Source organism: Parasteatoda tepidariorum, chromosome X1, assembly GCF_043381705.1.
Source record: "Parasteatoda tepidariorum isolate YZ-2023 chromosome X1, CAS_Ptep_4.0, whole genome shotgun sequence".
Classification (NCBI taxonomy): domain Eukaryota; kingdom Metazoa; phylum Arthropoda; class Arachnida; order Araneae; family Theridiidae; genus Parasteatoda; species Parasteatoda tepidariorum.
Genome location: NC_092214.1, coordinates 62,642,095 through 62,668,052, shown reverse-complemented (window position 1 = coordinate 62,668,052; position 25,958 = coordinate 62,642,095). Strand labels below are relative to the sequence as shown.

At 28.6% G+C, this 25,958-nt stretch overlaps 1 protein-coding gene across 2 annotated transcripts in view; it reads left to right on the top strand.

Moving 5' to 3' along the window:
• The window catches only part of LOC107452630 (uncharacterized), a 479,485-nt gene that overhangs the window by 119,650 nt on the left and 333,877 nt on the right, over window positions 1-25,958 (top strand). The window contains exon 1 of one of the 2 annotated variants that reach the window (XM_071187890.1): window positions 991-995. The exons of the other annotated variant lie outside the window; for it this stretch is intronic. The gene's annotated coding sequence lies outside the window, so the exon portion shown is untranslated. Of the gene's footprint in view, window positions 1-990; window positions 996-25,958 lie in introns of those variants that run through there. 2 annotated transcript variants of the gene reach the window in all.

Here is a 25,958-nt window from a genome sequence, read left to right as displayed (position 1 = left end):
AAATCAAATAATGAAATATACATCAAAATGCACAGATTTAAAAAAAATAGAACTGGTCGGAACTATGATAATCAACGCTGCTCGAACATATTTTTTCAAGGTATTTGTCCAGGGAGAATAATTTGCTCCAGAAATTTTTCACGTTAATCTTGTTTATTCTAACTTTTCCGATTTTAATTGACAGTTTCAGATTTTGCATGGTTATGGTTCAGTGACTCGATTCTATACTATAGATTATTTTTATTCATAAGATGCTTAAATTTAATTAAGAAATTCCTTTTAATACAAAAAACTATCACCCTGCTTTTTGTGTTCCATGTGTTCTTCATACTCTCGTTCTGTGTATACATATCTATATATATATCTATATCTATATATATATATATATATATAATTATTTTTACTGTAAAATATATTAGTTTACCATATCACCAAAAAAGAAAAAAAGGTAGCACCTATATACCAAATTTTTTAGCTATGTATGTACAAATTCGAATTGCTTTAATTTTAATTACAGATGTTTTCATCTGTACAAAACTTGTACAAAAATTTCAGTTTCACTTGTAGAAAGCATTTTTAACTGTTTTAAATTAATCTGAAAAGATTTACAAAAATCTTAAAAGTTAGAAACAAAATAATTTGGAACATCCTGAATAATTCATAAACACGTAAAAAAATTGCATGGTTTTATGAAGCCTATTCTTGATCATCTGTTTTTAAAAAAATACATAAATATTTCGAACTAAGAATTCTTTTTGTGGAACACCCATTTACTATTTAATCTCTTTTTCAAATGGATTTCAAATCTCATTTTCAACTACGCGAATGTTTTAATAAAATTGAAATGAAAATACATGTTAAAACAAATAATTTCGCTTTTTTAGCTTTAGAATTTTTTTTCAAAGGAGAATTTGCCTTTTAACTTACTAAAAAATTTATTAATTCCCGTCTTCTTATAAATAAATAAATAAAACGTAAGCAGAATCAAATAACGAATATATTTTCACAAAAATAGTTTATTTCAAACTTATCACGAATAAACCCGACTGGTTATAGTTTACTTTTATTTATTAAAAATATTTATATTATATTACATTTTGAAAGAGAAAGTATATTATTTTATAAGACACTTTAGATACTTTATTACTCCTGGCATTTATATGTTTCATTCGTTTATTTTCCTAGTAACATTATTTTATTTTTTATTTTTTTTTTGGATAAAAACATTGTTTCATTTTCATTTTTGATAAGTTCATTTTTAAAATTTAAAACTATTTCACGTGATGTTTATAAAAATAAAATATGAAATAGACTCTTACAGGAAATGAGTTCAACTTATTTACTATAATTATTTTACCATTAGAAGAGTTCGCTTTCTTCAGTTAAAGATAAGTTTAACTTTTTTAATTTTTACCACTTGAGAGATTTACATTCTACGAGTTCCTCGACCCCGAGGTACCCGTATTTCTTTTTAAAAAAATACAAATTCTCATTTATTACCAGTTTGAAAATTTGTTTCAAAGGAATTGTTTACCCTATGAGTTAATGAATATAAACCTGTTTACTGCATAAAGTTTTAAAAATAGTATTTACTTTCAATTTTTTATTTTGCAGTTTAGAAATTTTAATTCTCCTAAAACCCCTTAAAAACTTTTTTGTATTGCATTTAGAATTATATATGATTTCAATAACTTGAATGTACTTATTTCGCTATGTATCTTTTTTAATTTCATATATTTTGAGTCGATCAATTTGTAGTATTAACTTTATTGTATTAACTTAAACTGAAATGAAGTATTAACTTAACTTTTAATCTGTTTTAAATCATTGTTTGCGGCATATGATTTGATTAGGTATTTTGCCATTAAATCCCGCATTCAATTTAACTGAACTAACTTAAATTTAATAAATAAGGTATTTTTATTTAAACATTTTCATTAAAATTTTTTTTAAAATGTGCATTTAACCTTTTTTTGATATACAGTTTGATATACAGGGCGTGCTGTGAAGACCATCCTGATGTACTCTTACAGAAGAGCAGAAGAGAGTAATATATATATGTGNACATTGCTGAGCTCATGACATCCAATATTTAAAGGAAGAAGCATTTTCCAGGGAAAAAAAATTAAATAGTAGTGAGTTATTATCATTCATTGGTCATCCCTTTCCTACCAATAGAATAACTTTTAAAATAAATCAAATTACTTTAAAGCATACAAATCTTTTAAATGTTTACTTTATTTTTTTAAACAAAATACAACAAAATCTCAGTTATCCAAATATCAATTATCTTCATATCTTTGGTGGAATAAAATGGAAATTCAAGTTATTTTTGCGTCTGATTTCGGAAGTGAGAATTTTCAAAGAAGCAGTACGAGAGAGTTGTACGAAAACGGGTATTTGGATAGGACGGGAAAAAATTATTGAGTGAACAACTGCTGCCATTTATCAGAAATACTAATTGCAGTCTATTTTCATGTTATTTAGAGAAGTAAGGAAGACAGTATAAACTATTTGTTTGTCAATGCTCAGAATTTTAAAAAATTCGAATGAAACAGGGACTTGGTAGTCAGCCATACGCAGAGCACTTAGTCAAAATATCTGAAAGACAGCATGCTATGTCTCAACCTCAGCTGCAGACGATTAAATCTAGTATTGCAGAGAAACATGATCAAAGTTTTATTAGTGATTCTTAAACACTTAATTAAATTAAGTTCATCATAAGTTTAATTAATTTAATTTACGATAAATTCAAAGTTAAATCCTTGGTTTCAAAATTTGTTAAAAATGTTTGTCAGTGTAAAAGAGTCATAATTATTTGCTATAAATAAGTATTCAAGTTGGAAAAAAGATCTATTTCCGTATATACTTGATTTTATACCACCAGATTGGTTAGTTACTTCCGAAAAAATTAATTTAGGGGAGTGTCGGGTACCCCCGCCCACTGTCAATTTCATATGTATAGAATATTTTTTCAAGTCAATGGGCCATCGAACATTAATTGTTATATTAAAAAAAGATTATTTTCAAAGTTCCAAGTATTTATGAAGCTGGTAACATGGTAAACAATAGTTTTGAAAATATGTTGAATACAGTAGTCATGAAATTGAGAAAAATCGGTTGAATTTTGTGATAAAAATGATAAATGAGGTTTATCTATTGTCAATACATTGGTCATTTTCATTTACACCTGAAAAAACAGTCACAAAATATAATTTTTGTAACTGGGTGGGGCTACCCGACACATTTTGAAAAGAGCTGAAAAACATGTTTTTTTTAAATTTCTATTTTTTTCAGTTAAAATATTCTTTTTTTGGTTTATTCTTTTTGCATTATTTAATTAGATGATAAAACAATAGAAACATACAAAAATATTGATGACTACTCAATATTATACAGAAATATAAGCACTCCTTAAGTAGGTGGAGCTACCCGACTCTTCCCTACCTTTCAAAGAATAGTTTTTTTACGTTAAATAGTTTTTTATTTTTGGAGCTACAGTTTCGATTGATCATTCAAATAAAAATACAAATATATTTATTCACGGAGTTTCTTAGAAAAAATGAAACCTTAGTGATCCAGTTTCTTAATGATCCAGTCCGACTCACCCCTACATGCATTCCAACAACATAATTTTATATCTTAAGCAATTATTATCTGAATTGATCTCAGGATAAAGTTATAAACAGTGCTGGTTGGGAAACAGTTTGTAGTTCAATTTCTTTCAAACTAAGTGAATGTCTTCTGTTTACAACTACCCTAGTTCTGTTATCAGCGCTATAATTTTAGTTCCAAATATCAGTCACTTGCCTAATGCTCTAGATCGCTGAAGTTGCAAAAAACTATAAAAAATAAGGCCCATTTTAATCCAGTGTTTAAATCTACAGCTTAGGAGACGTCATTATTTTAATCATGATTATCCAGCACTGAGAAAAAAATTGGGTCAAAACTACCAGAATATGGTAAATTTTATCATGTTTCTTGCTCTATGGCAATACCGAAAAGCTCAGTTATTTTTTCCGAAGCGCTTTGGTATTAGTTTTGGTAAAATTAATAATAAAATATGGTTTTATAAAATGCGGTTAAAATATGCTAATTTTCTAATGAAAATTTAGAACCTGGCATAAAAACCTTTTATTCGGCAAAATTAGCTTTTCAGTTTTGTACTTTTTACTAAATGTGTGGTAAAAAGAACTATAATTTAGAAAACAAGAATTTCTGATAAAACGTTACCACACAAACGAAAAACTTAACAAATATATGGTGTAAATACCTTATATTGTGGTTTTATTAACAAGAATTATAGACTTATTTACCAGAAATGTCATTATTATGCAGTACAGTAATTTCATCAGAATTTATTTCCCCATCTGGATTATTAATTTCAATTAGTGACAATCCACATCAAAACTTATTTCATATTTTGTATCCGTCGTTGAACAGCAGACCCAAATTTTGGGTTTACGATTACTAATGCTCAACTCCGTAGCATTGTAATTTTTGAACCAATACAGATGACAAGGAAACACCTGAATCAGTACCCCCAGAGGTTTTGATTTGTTATGGGAACATGGAGGACTTTGCGACTCGATAGATTTAACGTCCATCAGTCACCATTTACTACACGGAGAGTATTCGGCTGGCGGGGATCGAACCCGCGAACTCTTGAACTTGGGCCCAGCGCTCTACCAGCCAGGCTTTCCCGGCCTACATCAAAACTTATTGACTACTATTGACTACTACTACTGAAACTATTTTCTTAGTATAAATTCGATATTTAGTATCGATCAATTATTAAGCGTGCGAAACCTTTTGTGGCACTTGTGAGAAAAAATGTACAGCTAACGAACCTCATATCGAACTAATAATTCATTATGGTAGATAACGATATCTTGTTTTTTTAGGTTATGCTAATTGTCAATTATAATTCTCTTCCACTTAACATTTTAGAATTTTTAAGCCATACTTGGAAGTCGTGTGAAAGTCATATTGAAATGTGAATTTCAGTGTAAGAAAATTTCACTATTTCTGAAAAATATCCTTTTTGTGAATGCAAAGAGAATTGCCCAAATATCTGGATATCAATTTAACTGCATTATACCTAATCACAATCTAATTGATTAATTCGTATAAAACAGCTCACTGTACAAAAATTCCGGCTAAAATTACGACATAAAATACCGAAATTTTGGGTGCACCATCATCTCGTGGTGGACAAACTATAATTTCTGAGACATTGATGGAAGAATTTTGAAAAACATCGTTTTTGTAAAACGCTGTTTAAGATAGAATGTCTGTTTAATGACTCCTTTCATCGCAGTACCTCCTACTACACTGTTCGACTTCTAAGAGGAATTGTTTTCTCAAGTTAAAAGCAGGTCTTACTTTGTATTTACTGAATCTAAATGATAAAGGTTTTAAAATTATATTCTCCTAGATTCGCTGATTTTACAGCAAAACATGACATGACGTTTCGAACATGATTTTTCTTTGCTCCATTAGAATGAAGAGACAATAACGGAAATCGTATCAATTTGTAAATTGAACGGGATAAGAAGTCAAACCATTAATTATCCTCTAAAAGGGCTATGGTAACACAGTTGTTAGAGAAGCGAACTCTGGTCCGGAGAGGCCGGGGTTTGATTCTGGACTCCACTAAGACCTACATGCGGCATACATGCTCGTAAAATCTGTGCAGTCAAAAGTCCTGTGGTAAGTCGCTGAGTATCCTGGGAACAAGAATCTTGATAAGAAATTTCTCCTTTAGATTTATCAGTGGAGTTCTGAGCTACGACGCACTCTAACCCTTGCGGTGCTCTCTTGTCAAACGAAAGGTGCACCTTCCTGAATTAATTCACAATAGACTAACTGCTGGCGAGCTTGGCTTGTGCAAGTGTCAATAACAACCCCTATAAAAATAAATAGTTCCAGGAATATAGACATATTTATAAACATTGCATAATGACTATACACGATTTACACATAATAATTTTTACTAAATAAGCCATCTCCAGTTGCATTGAACCATTACTCATCAAGCACATGTAAACCGTGTGTTTCATATTAAAACATAGATGTAGTTATTTTTATGGATTTTCTTCATTTATCTATCAACTCAATGAAATATAGCACACATCTTATTTATAATCTTAAAGATATTGAATATTTTCCAAGCAAGTAAGACTTATATCATTTAATAGATGGACTTGATTTAGTCATTTTTTTCCCTTCCACGTAACAAACAATCTGATTCTTATCAGGAATACCTCAGTGTTATGTTAAAGTTTTTTTTTCTTTTCGTCACACTCAGTTTACAATTCAGAATGAATCAGCTATTTCGAAAACGTAATGTTATTAAAAATTGGCATAGCAATGACGATTCAGGATCTTGAACCATTAAACTTTATGTTCAATTAAAAGTTGGAATTCCTTGAAATCATTTTAACACAATATTTTTATAGACTTTAAGCTTTCAGAAAATGTATATAGAAAAAGAGAGTTGATTTTTTGAAAAGTCTATGATGGTGTCTCTGCTTAAATCTAAAACGTATAATTTAAAGCTTTCTCAGCGTATTCTATATTTTTCAAACCCCATTTAAACCATAAGTACCCATACTTATTCATGATTAATTGAAGCAAAAAACTATTTTCTTCATCTAACGAGCTCTCTTAGTGACCTTCTATAAATTCAAGTCCTTTAGCGTTTTCTAGCTTTAAAAGATAACGGTTTCCCACGAAGCATTCATTTGGAAAAAAAATCTCTTTAAATTAGTTTTACTTTTTTCTTAGGATTTTATACAAAAAGCTCTGTTTTACGTTTGAGCTTGTAGCCAATGATAAAAGACAAAGATTACGTATCACCAAATAGCTACCAACTCTAGTAAATCAATGGCGAAGTTCTGCAATTTCAACTTTGCTTTTAGCAAATAAAATTTAAATCTGGTTTCTTGAGTTCTTATTTTCGAAGACATGAAAACTTTGAAACTAAAATTGGTATTTTTGTTTTGGAAATATATCCCCATTTTTTAAGGTAATTTTTATTACTGCGAATTTTTAACAATATTTATGACATTTGTTTCATTATTTTAATTTAACAAAGACAGCATTAATCGCTATATTGATGTTTTCGTAACAGTATTAATAATTATTTTGATATTCTTATAACAGTTCTAATTATTATATTGATGTTTTATTTTGTAACAATATAAATCATTTCATACAATAAACAGAATTAATAATTATATTCATGTTCTGTATTAGGCATTGGAACTGGTGATAGAAAAAATATTGTTGAAGTACCAAAATGGCTATTTCTGTCTTTTAATGATTTGATTCGTGATTACGCGTTGTTTTCTGCTACATGATACTAAAGCCAAACGATAACCCTTAATTTCTTTTATTATCAGTTAAATTCATTTTCATGTTTGTATTTATTACTATCAAAGAAAATTGATGACTTATAATAAGAATTTTAAAAGAAGTGTTCTTTACTATATATCGCTATACTATTAAGCAGTGAACATCAAACCGTGAGCTGCAAAATCACTTTTGAGACTATGCATTTTGCTCAAAAATCAGTATATGCTGTTTCAATTTTGAATGCATGGGGTTTTCATTTCCGACTATTCCATTCGGGAGCTATTTTGATATATTTTTGCTCAATTTCGAGAAACTCTATTTTGCAGCTCACGGTTTGATGTTCACTGCTTAATAGTATAGCGATATATAGTAAAGAACACTTCTTTTAAAATTCTTATTATAAGTCATCAATTTTCTTTCATAGTAATAAATACAAACATGAAAATGAATTTAACTGATAATAAAAGAAATTAAGGGTTATCGTTTGGCTTTAGTATCATGTAGTAGAAAACAACGCGTAATCACGAATCAAATAATTAAAAGACAGAAATAGCCATTTTGGTACTTCAACAATATTTTTTCTATCACCAGTTCCAATGCCTAATACAGAACATGAATATAATTATTAATGCTGTTTATTGTATGAAATGATTTATATTGTTACAAAATAAAGCATCAATATAATAATTAGAACTGTTATAAGAATATCAAAATAATTATTAATACTGTTACGAAAGCATCAATATAGCGATTAATGCTGTCTTTGTTAAATTAAAATAATGAAACAAATGTCATAAATATTGTTAAAAATTCGCAGTAATAAAAATTACCTTAAAAAATGGGGATATATTTCCAAAACAAAAATACCAATTTTAGTTTCAAAGTTTTCATGTCTTCGAAAATAAGAACTCAAGAAACCAGATTTAAATTTTATTTGCTAAAAGCAAAGTTGAAATTGCAGAACTTCGCCATTGATTTACTAGAGTTGGTAGCTATTTGGTGATACGTAATCTTTGTCTTTTATCATTGGCTACAAGCTCAAACGTAAAACAGAGCTTTTTGTATAAAATCCTAAGAAAAAAGTAAAACTAATTTAAAGAGATTTTTTTTCCAAATGAATGCTTCGTGGGAAACCGTTATCTTTTAAAGCTAGAAAACGCTAAAGGACTTGAATTTATAGAAGGTCACTAAGAGAGCTCGTTAGATGAAGAAAATAGTTTTTTGCTTCAATTAATCATGAATAANTGTAATAAAAAGAATATATATATATATGCAGAGAGAAAGAGAGCACTCACCTCCCAATGAGGAGAACCGGGTTCGAATCCCAGCGATCGATAGTCGATACGAATTTCGCACCCGGGTTGCACTGCCCACAGTGCTGACATAAAATATCCTCAGTGGTAGACGGATTATGGGTTAGAGTTCCCTTGTCATCAGGATAACCTTGTGAGGCTTCCGTGGTTTTCCTCACCATGTAACGCAAATAAGGGTCAACGCCATGAAAAAGTTCTCCACGAAGGCAACTTTTCCCCAATACTTGATCTGGAAGTTCCCTTGTCTTCTGGATTGGGTTTAAAATTACAAAGCTACGAAGTTGAACATTAGTAGCCGTAAACTCAAAAGTTGGGTTGGCTGTTCAACGACGGTTAAAAGATATAAAATATATATTAATAACTTTATTCAGCTGTTTATACATGTACGTTTAAAAAAATACACAAACCTTTAATAAGATGCTTATAGAATCTGAGCTGTATAAAAGATAAATAATATTCGCCTTTTTTTATTATAATCAAATTAAAATAACAGTTAATGCTCAAAGACTTCAGCACGCTACTGCATATACGTAATTTATTGACACTTCAACGTTTTATAAATATAACTTATATGTTCTCTATTCTTTCTATAAAAATTGAAGCAAATGGTTTTTTTCTCAAAGCATATCTCTGCTTTGTTTGTCTACAGAATTATATAAAAATGAGATCATAATCTCGAATGCTAAAGGTTTTTGGAATTTATGAACCTGGATATGCATAGGTTTATCGATATCAAGCTAATAACGTGTCTTATTCCAAACAAGTAATAAAAAAAATTTTGAAATCTATTCCTACAAAGAAAAATTTTGTTTTAGTTGCTTTTCATTAACACTCACACACACTTTATAACTCCCACACACTTTCTCTCTCGCACATGCACACTTTCCATCTCTCTCACTAATTTATTCACACGTTTTATTTTCCACTTTGTTCCCACCTTGACTCAGACTAGATCTCAGAATGAAAAAAGAATCTGAAAAAGAAATTTTTTTCCAGTGATCTACACGCTTCGCCACTGACCGTATTCATTTCTAAATTTATATCCTGATAAATATTTTATCTAAGAGAAATTTTTTCCTCCGATATAAAAATAAAATTAATTAACAAATTAATATTTGAAGAAACTGTATTAATATCAAGTGTCATCCACTATAAGTTTAAAAAAATGTATTTGAACTTGAGTGAAAGAATAAAAAGTATTTTATTAACGATTGAAAATTTGAACAAGATATATAAATATATATAGGGAGAAGGTGAGCTAGTGGTAGGAATTGAAAAGTATATCTTTTTGACTCTCAAACATGAAGAAAAGAATTGCTCTTCTCTTTACACAATTAAATGATATGAGATTTTCCATAAATTTTATTCTGTACTATTAAATAAGATTTATTAAAAATGAAATTAGCATGGTCATCCCCCATTAAAGTATGTTTCCTTTCATTTTCTTCCCTTATACTATGACATTTTGATTTCCGGACGATAATTGTAAGGTATTATCATTTGTTATTGAATTTTGTCCTATGATAGAAGATAAAATTTGTGGAAAATCCCTGATCGTTATGAGCTTTCTTTTAAAAAGTACAAAAACTACTTAGAAAAATCCTTGAAACTTTTAAAAGTTTTAAGATATTCAAATAAAGCTTTTTTCATTAGTTGACAAATATGATTTACAACAAAATTGTAAAAAAACTTTTTTTTAATTTTCTCAGCGCATGGACAATATAAAAGAACTACTTTAAATACTTTTATCCTAAGCAGCTTTTAAAAAAAAATTCAAAATTTTAAATTAATAATTTTGTAATTAATTTTAAATTTCTCTAAAAATTTGCTTTAATTCCACTGAAAAAAAAACGTAAAACAAAAAAAGTAATTTTTTTTATAAAAATATCCATATTTCCATTAATATTGACTCTAGGTTTACAAAATTTCCTGCAGTTATTAAAAATAACAACTAAAGTAATCGATGCAAGTTACAAGCTTGTTGCTTAATTTTCTGGCATAGGATGTTCAAAAATACTTGTTTTCTTTCATAATTTACTGTTGGTCTTTCAAACCTCTGAAAGCTTTAAATCTTATTACTAAGTATAAAAAATCGCATGAACTAAACACCTCTAAAGTTACAAAATAATTGTTTAAGTATTTCTTGAGAAATTTAAAAAGATTTCAAAAACAGAAAGCGTCTCCTCCATTATTGAAGGGTAGTATATATGCTTTTTCATCATGCGTAAATTTGAAAGAAATAAAAATTGCTGGGATGCAACGCTGTTTTTTATTTTCTATCAGCAGGAAAAAAACATAACAGCATCGTTGAGCAACAATTGAACTTTAGGAATCTTAAGAACGTATTCGTATTTCTCAATTTTATTTCTTACCCTTTCCTTTTCAAACAACTTGATAGTATATGAGATCGATTACATGCATTCTTCCTCAGCTTTCTTTAACCATGGTTCTTAACCATTTTGAACTATCTTCACTTCACATTTTCTTGTACTTATTTTAAGGAAAAAAGGATCCATAAACCCAAAAGAATTCCAATTTTAGAAACATTTGTAGTTCCTTTTCCTATGAGTCCATTGAGTGACCGCTTGGCAATATATAAGATCGATTTGGAAATTGCCATAGAAAATGGAGACTGCAGTTTATTTGCAGCTTAGAAGCTTTCCATTGAATAGATAAACTCCCAAATATATAGGTTAAGAGGTCACTTCACCCAACAGAATCCCTATAAATAATGCTACTTTAAAGGAACATTATTGTAAAATCATGAATCTCTTTTTTCTAGCAATATATGCACACTTTTGATAGTTGTAAGGAGAGTTTTTTTTTAAATTTTGATTAGAATCAATCTTGTTTGAAAAAAGGTTTTAACATGATTTAATTTGCACTACTTCATAATGACAAAAAAGACAGGCTCTAAGAGTTATATAAACACGCAGATAAAAACAACCTAGGTTGTGCTAAAATGCTACGGAAAGTAAAAGTAATTACTTTTTAAAAATATCACATTTGAAAAGTTTTCATCTTTAATTACCACGACTTACATATAACGTCTAGAAAACTGTGCTGTAAACATTAATTTCCAGGTTAAACAAGCGAGACAATTTTTGCATAATTACGTGACAATAAACTTTAGATGCGTTCTGAACAAGTTTACATAAAGCATTCTTATCTTGAAAAAACAGTTGCAACAAAATCTAAGAAAAGTAGCATTATGAAACAGGCGTGTTTCAATGCGTTGTATAAAAGAACGAAATTAATTAAAACTACCGTAAATATTTTTGAACAAGAAAATATCAAAATATGCAGAGGAATATGTAATAAAAAGAAGAAAAAAATCTAAAAGCCGTTTTTGTTATCATTTAAACTTCAAAAAAAATCTAAGAATTAAGAGAAAAATTTTTAAATTCTTAAATTGCTTTAATTGTTAGAGAATAAAATTTGCTTGTAATTCTAGCATTAAGCTGACTTTGGTTATAAAGTGTTTCACACTTCACATCTTTTTAGTTACTGAAACAAACATTGCATTTTATGAAAGTTTTTTTTTTCTTTTATAAAAACATTGTTGGAAATTTAATTTTTTTCTTCTCCTGTTTCAATTTTAACTTTAAAAAGATCTCGTATAATTTTGAAAGACTTGCATTTTACAAAACTTTTAATCACAAAATTTCGACTAATGGTTTCGCCATTTTTAAAAATAATCTATTGCTTGATATAGAAGAACCTATGTATTTTTGAAATAATGTTAAGGGGTTTATTACGCATTTTTTACTTTTTATTCTTTTGTTTCATACAAAAGATTTTTAAAAACATGCTTACACATTTTCTATAAACCTTTAAAAAAATTTTAAAATTAAAAAAATTTCTAAAAATTGATGGTTATTATGTTGATATTAAAAAAAATGCTACAATTTTGATTTTTTTGCTGTTTTGAAAAAAACATGTTCATACTCTATAAATGTTTAAAATAGTTTAAGAAATTTCTAAACTTAAAATTTCATATTTTTCCTTTTAACTTTTGTTTAAAAAAAATGCGATCATTTTAAATGAAAAATGAAAATCATTTAAAATTATTTTTAAAAACAAACACGTGACGTGAAATTAATATAGTTGTCAAAAAATATTTTTTTAAATACGTATCTCTGCTTAATCCAATTCATATCAATTACAAGTGCATAGCAATTTCGTTCCTATTCATAAAAAGTTTGCGCAAAATTTATAATTTTAATTATTCTTCCTCCATGAAATCACCCCTATTTTAAAGTATAAAACACTCCCGACGTGATATATATTTAAAAACTTAGAACTTAAACTAAATACTATCAGCACAGTTATCGATTTTTTCACGTTTTAAAGCATTTTATTTTTGTTAGTAATCTGCTTTTATTCCTGATTTTACACTCAAACCTCTTCTCTTAACAGCAGATAGCGTCAATAGCTTATTTTGACATCATGCATGACATCGAGTAATGACTTTGAAATTTATAATTGTTCATAGTTTACAATTATTTTATGATTGGTAATATTGGCTGTAATATTATAAAGTAATTTATTTTAATTACAACAATATTGGATACGTTTTTTACACAATAAGAACAATTCCTGGCATTGAATATTTGTAAAGTATCATGAAAATCTATACTAGGAAAAGGAAACATTGTAATTAATTATAATTAATTAAATAATTCTAGTATTCTTTGTAAATATAGTATTTCGTGTATTCTACTCTCTTAAAATGAACGAGTGAAAATAACTCAACTTGAGTGCTATTTAACTCTTTCATCTAGATAAAACCGGCCTTCTCATCTTGAGTTAAAATCACTCAAGTGAAAGAGTTATATGGAAATAGCTCAATTTCAGTGAAAAAAATTTCACTCAAACTTGAGTCATTTTCACTCGAGTTTGAGTGATTCTCAGTATTACCTGAGTGAATCGTTTTCACTCAAACTTGAGTGATTTTAACTCGTGTTTGAGCGATTTTCAGTATTTCAGTTTGTAAGTTGCAGTCAAAATTTTTACTGTTAATATTCGAAATTTTTTTATTTAGTGGTGCCATCTATCGTAAGCGATAGAAAATACTATAGTTTTCGTTTAAAAAAAATTCCTTTTGAAAGAAAGCCTTTTATAGGAATTTTTTTTATCATAACGTTTGGTGAATTTAAATATCGAATTAGATAATATAGTACTTGTGAAAGTTTTCGCTGTGAACATATCGACACTGTGTATCCTGGGTTTTGAACTGACTTCCCGTCTGTCGTGAGATTGACCGATTAACCATCTCGTCTACAGTCCTGTGTCAAGACAGCTACAAAGAACTAATTAGTTTCATGAGCTGGGTCTTGTTGGTGAGGATAAAGTTTTTATTTGTTAAATCAAATAAGGTGAAAACACCGTTAAAAAATTTTTTCAGAGTTAACAGTTTGAATAGCAGCATTTTGTGGTTATCCAATTATTTTGATTGTATACGGTAAAACAACAATTAAATGAATTATTACTTAAGAGGTTTTTTTTATAAAAAATTCCTAACCACTGTAGATTTGAGTTTTTTTTTTCTTTCCCCTAAGTTACGTCATTTTTCTTTGAAGTTTAATTTTTAAAAGTAAGGATCTCTAAACGAATTTTTAAAGTAAGAAGTTTTATAAATATTATGCTCATTTAGGTTCAATTGAAAATACTATGAGTTATTTTTTTTTCGAACAAATTTATTCGTTTAATTTATAAAGCTTTATTTTCAACCAATAAAAAAGGCATATTGTTTTAAATTGCCTAAATTTTTTTAAGACAAATTTCTGAAACTAAGTGAAACTAATAAATTTTTGAAGAAGACGTTAGAAGCTAAAAAATCTGGATTAAATACCCTTTTTCAAACTCAATTTTGCAAACTCTTTTGATATAAATTTGTTTAAAATCCAAACTATATATTTGTTTTCATTAGAAAAAAATAAGTATAATTTTTGTTCTGCAATAATCCTAGCTTAGTATGAATTCGAAAAAAAATTAACTAATTAACATTAACTACTTGACTTTACTTTAATATTGTTTTTACCATAAACTTTGTTTTATGGTAAAAATCAAAGTTCGGAAACAAATGTTTAATTGTTTCCGTTATCAATATCTCAAACATAGTTTTCTTAAGTCAAAAAGAAATAAATAATAAAAATTAATGAAAACGACATTTTTAATAAAATTACTAAAATACAGAAATATTTAAATACCTAATTTTANATCGTTAAAATCATTCATTGAATGTTATTAATTTTTTTTATCCATTTGGACAACGATTCTTGAAAATTGTGAATTTACAATTATTTCTCCACCATGGCTTTAAATTAACAAGAATTTAATTTAATGAATCAGGAAAACATAACCATTAATTTAGTGCAAATTCACTCAATTCATAATTATGTTTTCTTGATTTATCTCCGCATTAGATTAGGACGCATTTCTTTAAATATTGATTGACACAAATTAGAAATTTTTATTAAGTAAAAATTTTAATTGAAACACAATTTAAACGCGTTACTTTGTCCAGTTAAACCTTTTCAAGTTACTAATAAAAAAATAAGCATTTCTAAGAATAAATATTTTTAACAGTCAAAAGAAGAAGAAAAGAGGCGGCGAATGGGTGTGGTGACATTTGTCACATTTATTGACATTTTATCTTGTTTGTAGAGTTATTTAGTTGTCTGAAGCATTATTCTAAAAAAAAACTTTTATAAATTCTACACAACAAAATCTTTCTACGAAAGGCAAATACAAGAAAAAACTACGTTTAAGAAGAAAAAAAAGATTCCTTTCTCGTTTATTTTCACTTAATGACATTATTTTTGCTTTACACTTTCTCGAATCATGTACATTATTCAAATTCACTATACTAATGAATAATAAATTCACTGTAAATATTTCCATATATTATACAAATTTTTGCCTTCATTAAATTTTTCTTCATTATGTCAATCGTTTTTATTTCTTTTTAGTAATGAAAACGGTCTAGTAATGTATTCTCTGGTCATTTTGATTAAGGGTTAACCAATATCACCTTACCTGGTTTGATAGCTTAATTTTGTGTATAAAATATTTGTAAGATATCTGTGCATAACTCAGAGGAATTTTAAATGGTATCTTATTAGAATATATAGAATTAGAAAAAATAGAATTTACCATTTTTATTAAATTTCATTTGCTTTTGTATTCACCTATGCACTTTTTTTAGAGATTTCAACCATTTTATCTTGTTTCATTTATGCATTTTATGAATATAAGTGAATTTTTAGAGAGCGCTTGACCTTTTGATCTCCTTTAAAACTGATAGCTTTACGCAGCTTGTCTTTTTTTAGACCTTCTGTCATAAAGCCCAATTCAAATCAAAAGACTAATTTCTGAGGAAAAAATCTTTTGCATGTAATCGAAGAATCGGAGTTTAATCCCAGAGCACTATATTTCAACTCATAATAACTATCTTTAATAAAAATTATTCTCAAAAACTGGTAACAACCCTGTTATAAAATTAAAGACGACAGAATAAAAAAACAAAAGCAAAACGACCTTGATAAATTAAAAATGGCCTGTTAGTATACTTCAAATCAACGCGTTATTTTCCGGCACAATCAAAAAATTTTGCTAAAAAAAGCGGCATAAATATAGATTGCATAATAGCATTAACAATGATGCATTGACATTGATCATTAATAGTGATACATATTTTAATCCAGTTTTCCTCTGAATTTCTTATTAATAAAACTTAATAGGCGTCTTTGTTTTAACTTCTTCATCTTATTTTTCTGGTGACATTCCTCATCGGAATCTTATTAATTTTAAATTCTGGAGCCTTTTTCTGAATTTTAACTGAGATCTTAATATCGACCTACTGATTGGCGTAGTTTAGTCTTTCTTGGCTCTTGTACCAGAAACCTAAAACTAAGTTTTCCTTTAATACTTTTGTTTATACTATATCTTGAGTTTAGTGCAATACAGACACATCTATCTCTTGCACCCTCATCAGGATATACCATCAGGAGCTTCTAGTTGATGCGGATTGCACGAACCCCGAGAATCTCATTTATCTTCACTTTTTTTCAAAAGACTTATTTTTCTGAGATACTTGATTTATACAACACGTAATTTTACGTTTGATTTACGTAATATCATTTGAGTTTAGCGCAATACAGCAGATAACGCCCTCTGTTCTATTAAACTCTTCAATATGAGTATAATACTTAAAACACATAACTGAACAATTATAATTCATACCACCTCTCTTGAAGTAAAGTTTCTTAAGAACGCGTTTATTCCCTTCTGGTCGAAACATTCATGAAGGATGATGGTAATAAAACATATTGCACCATATAACGATATTTTTTTCTCTACTGGTCGAAACATTTATGACGGATGATGATAGTAAAACGTATTACACCATGTAACGATATAGGCAAAAGGCATGCTGTAAAAGTTACTGAGAGTTATTTTTCAAATTTGAAATTTATCTAAGCAAAAGGGCTATTCAATTAAGTCAAGTTTTATCTGTATTATTTTTTGCAAACGTATTAAGGTTATTTAGCCATTTTAAATTTCTTTAACAAAAAAGAAGTCATTTTATTTTCCTTTTTTAAGCGCATCTGGTCTTTAAGATAAGAAACTTGCGTTTACTTTTTCTGGGGATTTTATCTTCTGAGTCTCTTTTTAAGAATAATTATCGTAGGAAGTTTTATTTGTACTGTTTTTAATTTTACTGAATTTAAATCTTATTTTTTTCAACTACAAAGGTGATATTATACTATTATTATTTATATTTGTTGTACCGGTTTCTCATTCTTTTAATGAACGTTTTATATATTAAATTGATATTTTAGCTTTTTCAATTTCTTAGACAACTATAATTTAATTTTATAGTGAAATGTCTGAATTTTGATTTTGTATTTTTTTAAAGAAATAAAAATAATTTCTGTTTACTTATAAAATGACTTCAATATTTTTTAAAAGAAAATCTTCAGAAGAACTACAATTTTTTTTATATCATAAATTGCTAGTTTTGACTCGGAAGTTAAAATTTCAGTTTCGCCATGTACTGTTTTTAAAAATTTAATATATTTTTTGAAAATAAATTCATAGTATTTACTTTACATTTGTAGCATTTACATTTCTTTTAGATCCTATTATTTGGCACAGCATTTTTTTTTTTTAACTTTTTACCATTCAACTCTAAGTTCACTAAAATTCAATTCAATTTTGACTCAGTGAGAAATTAACTATTTTTCAGTAATGCAGAACTTATAAAAATAATTGCAATATCTACTTTAATAATGAAGATTTCTATTTCTGACTTCAAATTATTAAACTATTATTGCTGTACAAATTATCTCTAGTTATACAAGTAAATTTATTAGCATTTAAGACAACTTATTCAAAGTTTCTCAACCTAAAAAAGGCAATCTTTTTTAATCATTTTCTTGATCAACTAATGAAGTTGTTTTTTAGAGGACTAATTTTTTTTAAATTTAAAGTATTTTACAGCAGCTCTGTCCGCCCAAACTAACTGCATAACCGTTTAACATTATTATGTGGTGTATAGCAGAATTATGCAAAATGTATTTGATTACAATTAAGCATAATTACCGATTGCAATTTTATTTGCGCTTGCAAAGAATTATAATTTATGTTTACAATCTTAGTAGTTAAGTAGGTCAATTGTATCTACGATATTCGTTTATTTTGAGAAGTATTTCGTCTCGAAATCACGTGATTTAATTGCAGTTGATCTCGCAAGAAGAAGATCCCGGTTTCGAATCCCGCTTTGGGCATGAATGCAATTTATCTCACTGTCTGCTTTTCCTGGGTTTTTTTTTTTTTTTTTGTGTTGTTAAGGTGATATTGATACAGATATACATTGGGATCGCGATAAAGTTATTTTTGGAAAAGTTAGGCACTACGAGTTTTTTCCTATCTTCTTTTTTATTCTGTAAAAATAGAATAAAAATATATCTTTACTATCGATGAAATGTTCACTCGGAACATACACCAGGAAACAGTTTCGTAAAAACGAAGAAAGTTTCGTGAAATTTGAGTATTTATTTTTTATAGGGAAATCAAATTGAATATAATCGTAATTAAAATGAAATATAACTACTATTGCAAGTAATAATTGGTTATAATTACAAATAATTACGAATATAACTATTCCTGATTACAAAGTAATTTATTACTATAATCATTTACCTAATTCATCATAAATTTTACCTAACTCTGGTGTATAAGTTATTTTATAGTAAACTGTCCTTAATCAAGTGTAATCAATGCATTGGAGGTGAATGGGTGCCTTAAGTTGTAAATAAATTCACTTAGTCTCAACTTAAGAGGATCCAGATTTTGTAGAATATTTGACGTTTTGCCATTTATTTCATTTTCATATGATTTATTTTGACATTTTAATTTCCATTCATCACTAACAATGGGGGAAAAAATTTCTGTCGTATGAGATTTTCTTAAAATTCGTATCACTGATTTCAAATCTGCAATCGGTTTCTTTCTCCAAGTTACAGTTTTTTAATGGCATTTTAAGGATATTTTTTTTCCAAATGAACACGCTTAAAAACGTTATATATAACAAGGGGTCAGATCAATGTAGTAAAAAACTTCTAGAGGAGTTGGGGCGAAAACATGAGGATTGCACAGGAATCTTTGCTCGGATATGTTGTCATACGCCACTAAAGGCGCTTTCCTATTATGGACTGTTTCTTCGTGTACATCTGAACAGGTCATAAGAAGTAAGCTCCTTTAGCCACGTACGACGGCATTTCCGGGCATGGGTTCCTGTGCAATTTTGATCCTGAATGATGTGTTCTAACTCCCCTGGAATTTTTTCGCACCATTTACGCAACCACCTGGTATGTATAAAGTCTTTAATCTTGTACATTTAGACTAAGAATGTCATTAATGCAACAAAATAAATGCAACAAAAAATTTCTTCCTCCTTAGTGTAATTGTTCGGAAATGTAGATTGTAAATTAATTTAGTTTATCTTCATATTCATTGCAAATGAGGTAGGTATATTTGGGTAAGGGATTAAAATAATTGTGTTCTTTGAAGTTATCTTAATTGTGGATGAGTTTATTTTGACGTCCTTTTAAACTTGTAAAACCTTCTTAAAAGGAAAAGATTTTACACTAAAGAGGTAATCATGTTATTTTAATTAATTTTGTGGAGAAAAGAAACAAAAATTCAGAATAAGCAAATCAGAGATTGTTGAAAAATCCATTAAATTAAGTAAAATATTTGACCAAAAAAATACAAAAGGGATGAAGAAATTAACTTGATATGCATATAACTAAATAGTGAATTAATCCTACGAAAATAAAGTTCGTTGGAGGTAATTGCTGTTAACGCAGTTTCTAATCCAATATAAGTTGCATCATTACTCATATTTCCGCAATCGATAATCATTATTCTTGAAATTGATGATTTCGTTGGATTTGGAATAAGAATAGCTGCTTGGTGAATATTACCTGATAATTAGGTTTTAGATAAGAGTATTTTCATATTCACAGGTAGTTTAAAACATAAGCTATTGATCTAAATGATATTCTTACTTTCTTTATAAAACAACAAAGACATGGCCGTTCGATAATTATACTTCAATAATACTAATATTATGATTAAAATATTTCTTTTTATTTCTAAAAAAAGTAAATATTAAATTGAGAAAGCCGAATTGCAGCTGTTCCAATCTTTAAGTTGCGTAATATAAAAGATGGGTTGCCCAAATGAAAAGTGGATATTCGTGATAGCTTTTAAAATACAGTAAGGATAGCAGAAGCACCCTTCCGGGTTGCTATTTTCCAATCCAGAGGCTTTTACCGAGCCACTTTTATAAATGGCCTTTCTTAAATAAAGACAGAAATTCATTCTTGACTTTTTTTTTCAGGTAGCAAATTTTAAATAAAGCAAAAGTTTGCATTATAACTGTGACCAACTACATCCAAGAGGAAAATCTTCGAAAAGTTGTTAAAGGCCTCGGGATTGTTAATAAGCTTCCGGCTTAAAAAATTTTATTTTATATTTTTTGTATATTTTATAACCATTGTTGAACAGTCGGCCCAATTTGTGGGTTTACGACTACTAATTTTCAACTCCGTAACCTTGTAATTTTGAACCCAATCCAGAAGACAAAGGAACTCCTGGATCAAGTACTGGGAGAAATTCGCCTTCGTGGAGGACTTTTTGATGGAACTAACCCGCATTTGCGTAACATAGAGAGGAAAACCACGAGAACCTCCCACGGTTAGCCTGACGGCAAGGGGTCTCTAACCCATCATCCGTCTACCACTGAGGATATTTAACGTCAGCACTGTGGCCTGTGCAAGCCGGATGCGGAATTCGTATCGACCAGCCATCACCAGGTTCAAACCCGGGTTCACCTCATTGGAAGGCTAACGCTCTATCCCCTGAGCCATCGCGGCTTCAAAAAATTATGGTAAGAGAAGTGCAAGATTGCGGATTAACCACTTCGCGTTAAATTATTTAAATGGAGTGAAAAATCACGCTGAGAAAGTCACCCAACAAAAGTTCACCTTTAAATGAAAATATTAATTATTTAAAAATTGTGATTCATATAAAATAGTCTTTTTGTTTTTTTTAATTAATTACGAATTATTGTTAAAAATACGACGAATACTCAGAACTCAATATATTTGTAAAAATCTATGGCGATACGATTTTTTTCTTAATTGAGATACAGTCGTGTAGGCCGGGAACCAGGTAATGTGTTGGTTACTCGGTACATCCTAAGTTTTTAATTCTGTCTAGGAGAACCTAAATAAAACTTCAAAGTGTAGTAATAATAATATATATATATATANGGTTAGTCTGACGGCAAGGGGTCTCTAACCCATCATCCGTCTACCACTGAGGATATTTAACGTCAGCACTGTGGCCTGTGCAAGCCGGATGCGGAATTCGTATCGACCAGCCATCACCAGGTTCAAACCCGGGTTCACCTCATTGGAAGGCTAACGCTCTATGCCCTGAGCCATCGCGGCTTCAAAAAATTATGGTAAGAGAAGTGCAAGATTGCGGATTAACCACTTCGCATTAAATTATTTAAATGAAGTGAAAATTCACGTTGAGAAAATCGCCCAACAAAAGTTCACCTTTAAATGAAAATATTGATTATTAGAAAATTGTGATTCATATAAAATAGTCTTTTTGTTTGTTTTAATTAATTACGAATTATTGTTAAAATTACGACGAATACTCAGAAATCAATATATATGTAAAAATCTATGACGATACGATTTTTTCTTAATTGAGATACAGTCGTGTAGGCCGGGAACTAGGTAATGTGTTGGTTACCCGGTACATCCTAAATTTTTAATTCTGTCTAGGAGAACCTAAATAAAACTTCAAAGTGTAGTAATAATATATATCTTTTTATAGCAAACTGCATTCTACACTTCAATGGAACATTCTATAAGCCTTAACATACATCAACATTTGTATTTAATTATTCCTAAAAGACAGAAAATGAACTCTTCAAATGATAAGACTCTGAAATGAAGCAAACTGAATGTTTAAAACCAAGATATGATTAAAACAAGTGCGTGATACTAGAAAAGTAAAGGAATAGTTAAAATTGATTAATAGAAGGAATACTTCGGAAATTTGCGAATTTAATAGTGAAACATTTAATTATAATTATGTCCTAGATTTTTTTATGTTATCAGACTTTAAATTTTACAGATTTCATTTAACAAATATTGCCCCTTCTGCACTTATTCACTTGAAAATTCTAACAAACTCAGGCATTTGGAACACTTAAGGTTGTTGTCCTTCGAAGCTTTTTCTCCAAGGAAAATAAAATGAAAATCAGCAATTTCTATATACCTTAAACTGGAAACAAAACCTAAACTTTGAACTATGGAAACTATCTAGAGGAAAAATATTGAAAACAAAAAAGTCCATCCACACGGAGGAAAAAAATTAGCAAAATTGCCGCAGTGTATAATAATGACATTGCTGGTAAACAAATCCATAATTCTGGTCAATAAAACAAAAATATATGGTATTTAAGCCTTTCATTTGGTAATTTTTCCTTTCATATGGTAACGGTTTACAGGGCATTCTAGTTTTCAAAATTTTAGTTCTATTAACACATATTTAGCAAAAGATACAAAACTGAAAAGTAAATTTAACCGAATAAATATTTTTATGTCCTACTTTAAGGTACCATAGTAAAATTACCAAATTTAATCACATATTATAAAGCCATATTTTGTTGTTAATCATACCAAAATCATTAGAAACTGTTTTCGGTAAAAATTATCGAGACTTTAGGAGTTTCCATAGTGCCAGAACCATGATCAATTTTTTTTCTATAGTCTGGTACTTTTGACCATACTTTTTTTAGTGCATAAAAACCCTTAAAATTGATGAATAATTCTCAATTTTTCATTGGTTTATGAGTCCAAACACAGTTGGAGTTGTAATAAAATCTAAAAAAATACTACAAACACTAGTCATTTCCACCAAACTGTGACTTTTCTATGTTTTTCCTGAATCGATAATTTGTGCCTTTTTTTATAATAAACATAAAAAGCGCTGACTAAATATTTAAAAAAATTTTACCTAATAGTCATTAATAACTGTTACAAATTCACAAACAGATGAAAATTGATAATTATTCCCCAAAAAGAGCAATTTTATACAGCAAAGAAGCTTTCAAAAAACAACCTCAAGCATTTTTAGAAATAATATTTTTCCCAAAATTATCGCAACTGCGAAGGACTATTCAACAGTTGTTTAACACAAATTACTGTAGAATTTAGATAAACAAATATTATTGTTCTTGAAGCATTTTGAGTTCTACTCAGAATCAGTCTCTAATCTCAAAATACTCGAGAAACATTTTAGCACAGAAAATATCAGAGAGAAGAAATTCCTCGATTTCGAATCAATATCTAGCCACACAATCCAATAAAAAAAAATTAAATTTTCTTGTTATCAGTTTAATAAAACTTAAAACAAACATTCCTGCAGTGAAACAAAATACTTTTATTTGATTTATTTCTCATCTTTATTATACTCGGAAATTTTATCTACTTTTATTTACAAGTAAGTTTTAATGATCCAATTATTTTCTAAAGTCGTATCTAATTCGTCCAAGTATTTTTTGAAACAAAAGAAAAAGCTAAATAGTTATTCTATTGAATAAATATCAGATAAGCCCATTAAAGTTACTTTACAAACGAATATTTCCGACTGAAAAAAAGGAATTTAATGTAAGTTTATAAACATTTTGATCTCGAATTTTCGTAATCTCTTCTAGTTATTTTTATATATTAATTTGGGAAAAGATTTTTAAAAAAATTTTGTATTTTCCATGAGAAAACGAATCATTTCTGATTTCGTATTCTAAACGTCGACTTTTTTTTTCCAATGTCTACTGAGAGAATGACCTAAGTCATACAGGGCAGATTTGTTGGCCACTCTTTCAGGTGCACCATAATAGGTAGGCCAACGTTGCTTCCACAGTAAGGACAGATAGTACAGAGAATGAAAGAACATCCATGCCTTACCCGGGATTCGCACCCAGAACCTTTCTGATGCAAGGCCAGTTCTCTGGCCCCTACAAAGGCCGGTCGGCCTAAACATCTAAACAACTTAAGCTACTTTTTAAAAGCTCCGAAGAGAGTGCTCGTGAACCCATAATAAAAAGCCTCGTGGTAATCCTTTCTTTACCTCACGTGATTTGCCTATAATCAGAAGTAGCTTCATTTCAATGTGACACTTTTTTTTCTTTCCTTTTTTACATATTCAATTTTTTTTCCCTGTCCAGGTGGAGTAGGTTGTAAATCACTCCATATAAATATGTGTTTGGGTATTGACTTTCCTAATATACATATTTGAATCATATTATATTCCTTTTCCTCCAATTATAGCACAAAATCAAAAGTAGTTTTATTTATGGGGGTACAGTGTACGTATTTGATTGCTGCTTTTTGCTACGAAATATAGTTAAACTTGGAAATACAAGTCAAAGGGAAATGAAAACTTCAACCTACTTCATTGTTCGATTTTTATATCATGAGTGTGGCTAAGCAGCAAATAACGATGATTTTCCCCCCTTTTGTTTGTTATCCTTCTGACAGCATTCAGTAGCTTAAAATGCATATAATTTGTTTTCGGATAAAGAAACATGATGAATTTAATCATATCACCGATTTTCAATCAGTGCTAAAAATATTTTTTTATTTCTAAAATGGTGTATATAGTGCACCGTTTTATCTATGGAGAAAAAATTATAGAGCCGAAAGAATCACAGTAGAGTCAAATTGATTCATTCAGGGGTTGTTTTCTTAAACACGAGTCTCATTACCCTGAATGATTTGTCTTTCCTTTTTTACTTCACTACAGCTCAGCGCAAATGAGAATCAATAGGGAATCATGAGGAATTGAATACATTTTATCTAATGATTAACACTGATAAGCTTGTTTCTTCTGTTACATTACAACCTTGAATCATGTTCTGTAATAACTATTCTTGATATATCTTCTTATAAAAAAACAGCCATTCAAAAAAAAAAACAGTTAGTTAATTAATTATACCAATACATGTTATTATTACAACCAATCTATAGACATAACAATCTGAAATGTTTTATGACACAAATTATTGTAATGGCCTACAATTATTCAAAATTATGATAGGTCTGGTTTTTTGGTAAAGTAAATGTGGAAATAGTTTCAATTTTTCTTTCTGTCCCAAAAATTCCCTTATGAATTAAAAAAGAATAATTCTTGTACAAATTTAATGACATAAATTCGAGAGAATGAATTTAAACAAAGCAAATGTCGTTTTCTGACGAAAATAAGAATATCTATTATATTTTCAAAAACTACAAAATTTTTGGCTAGAATGATAAAAATAGAGCATTCCTTAAAGCTAAATTTAATCAAAAAAATCGAGATTTTACGTCTTGAAAACTTTACTTTCTTTCATTGAAGAAGGTGGTTGGATAGAGAGTTTCATACATCTATAAAGAAATTTTAAAGGAAAAGAAGTTAAAAGACTTTTTTCGATAGAAGGTCTTTTTAAATAAAAAATAAAAAAGGTAGGTACATATTGTGTTTTCTTGTGTAAAAGTAATTCAAAACCAGCCTTCTAAAATTTAGAATCTGAACTTTAATTTTTAGTGATAGGCGGTTTAATATTTTCTTAACTCTGAAAAGGTTCTTCAGTAATATATATATACTATATATATATATACATATATATATATATATATATATAAAGATAAA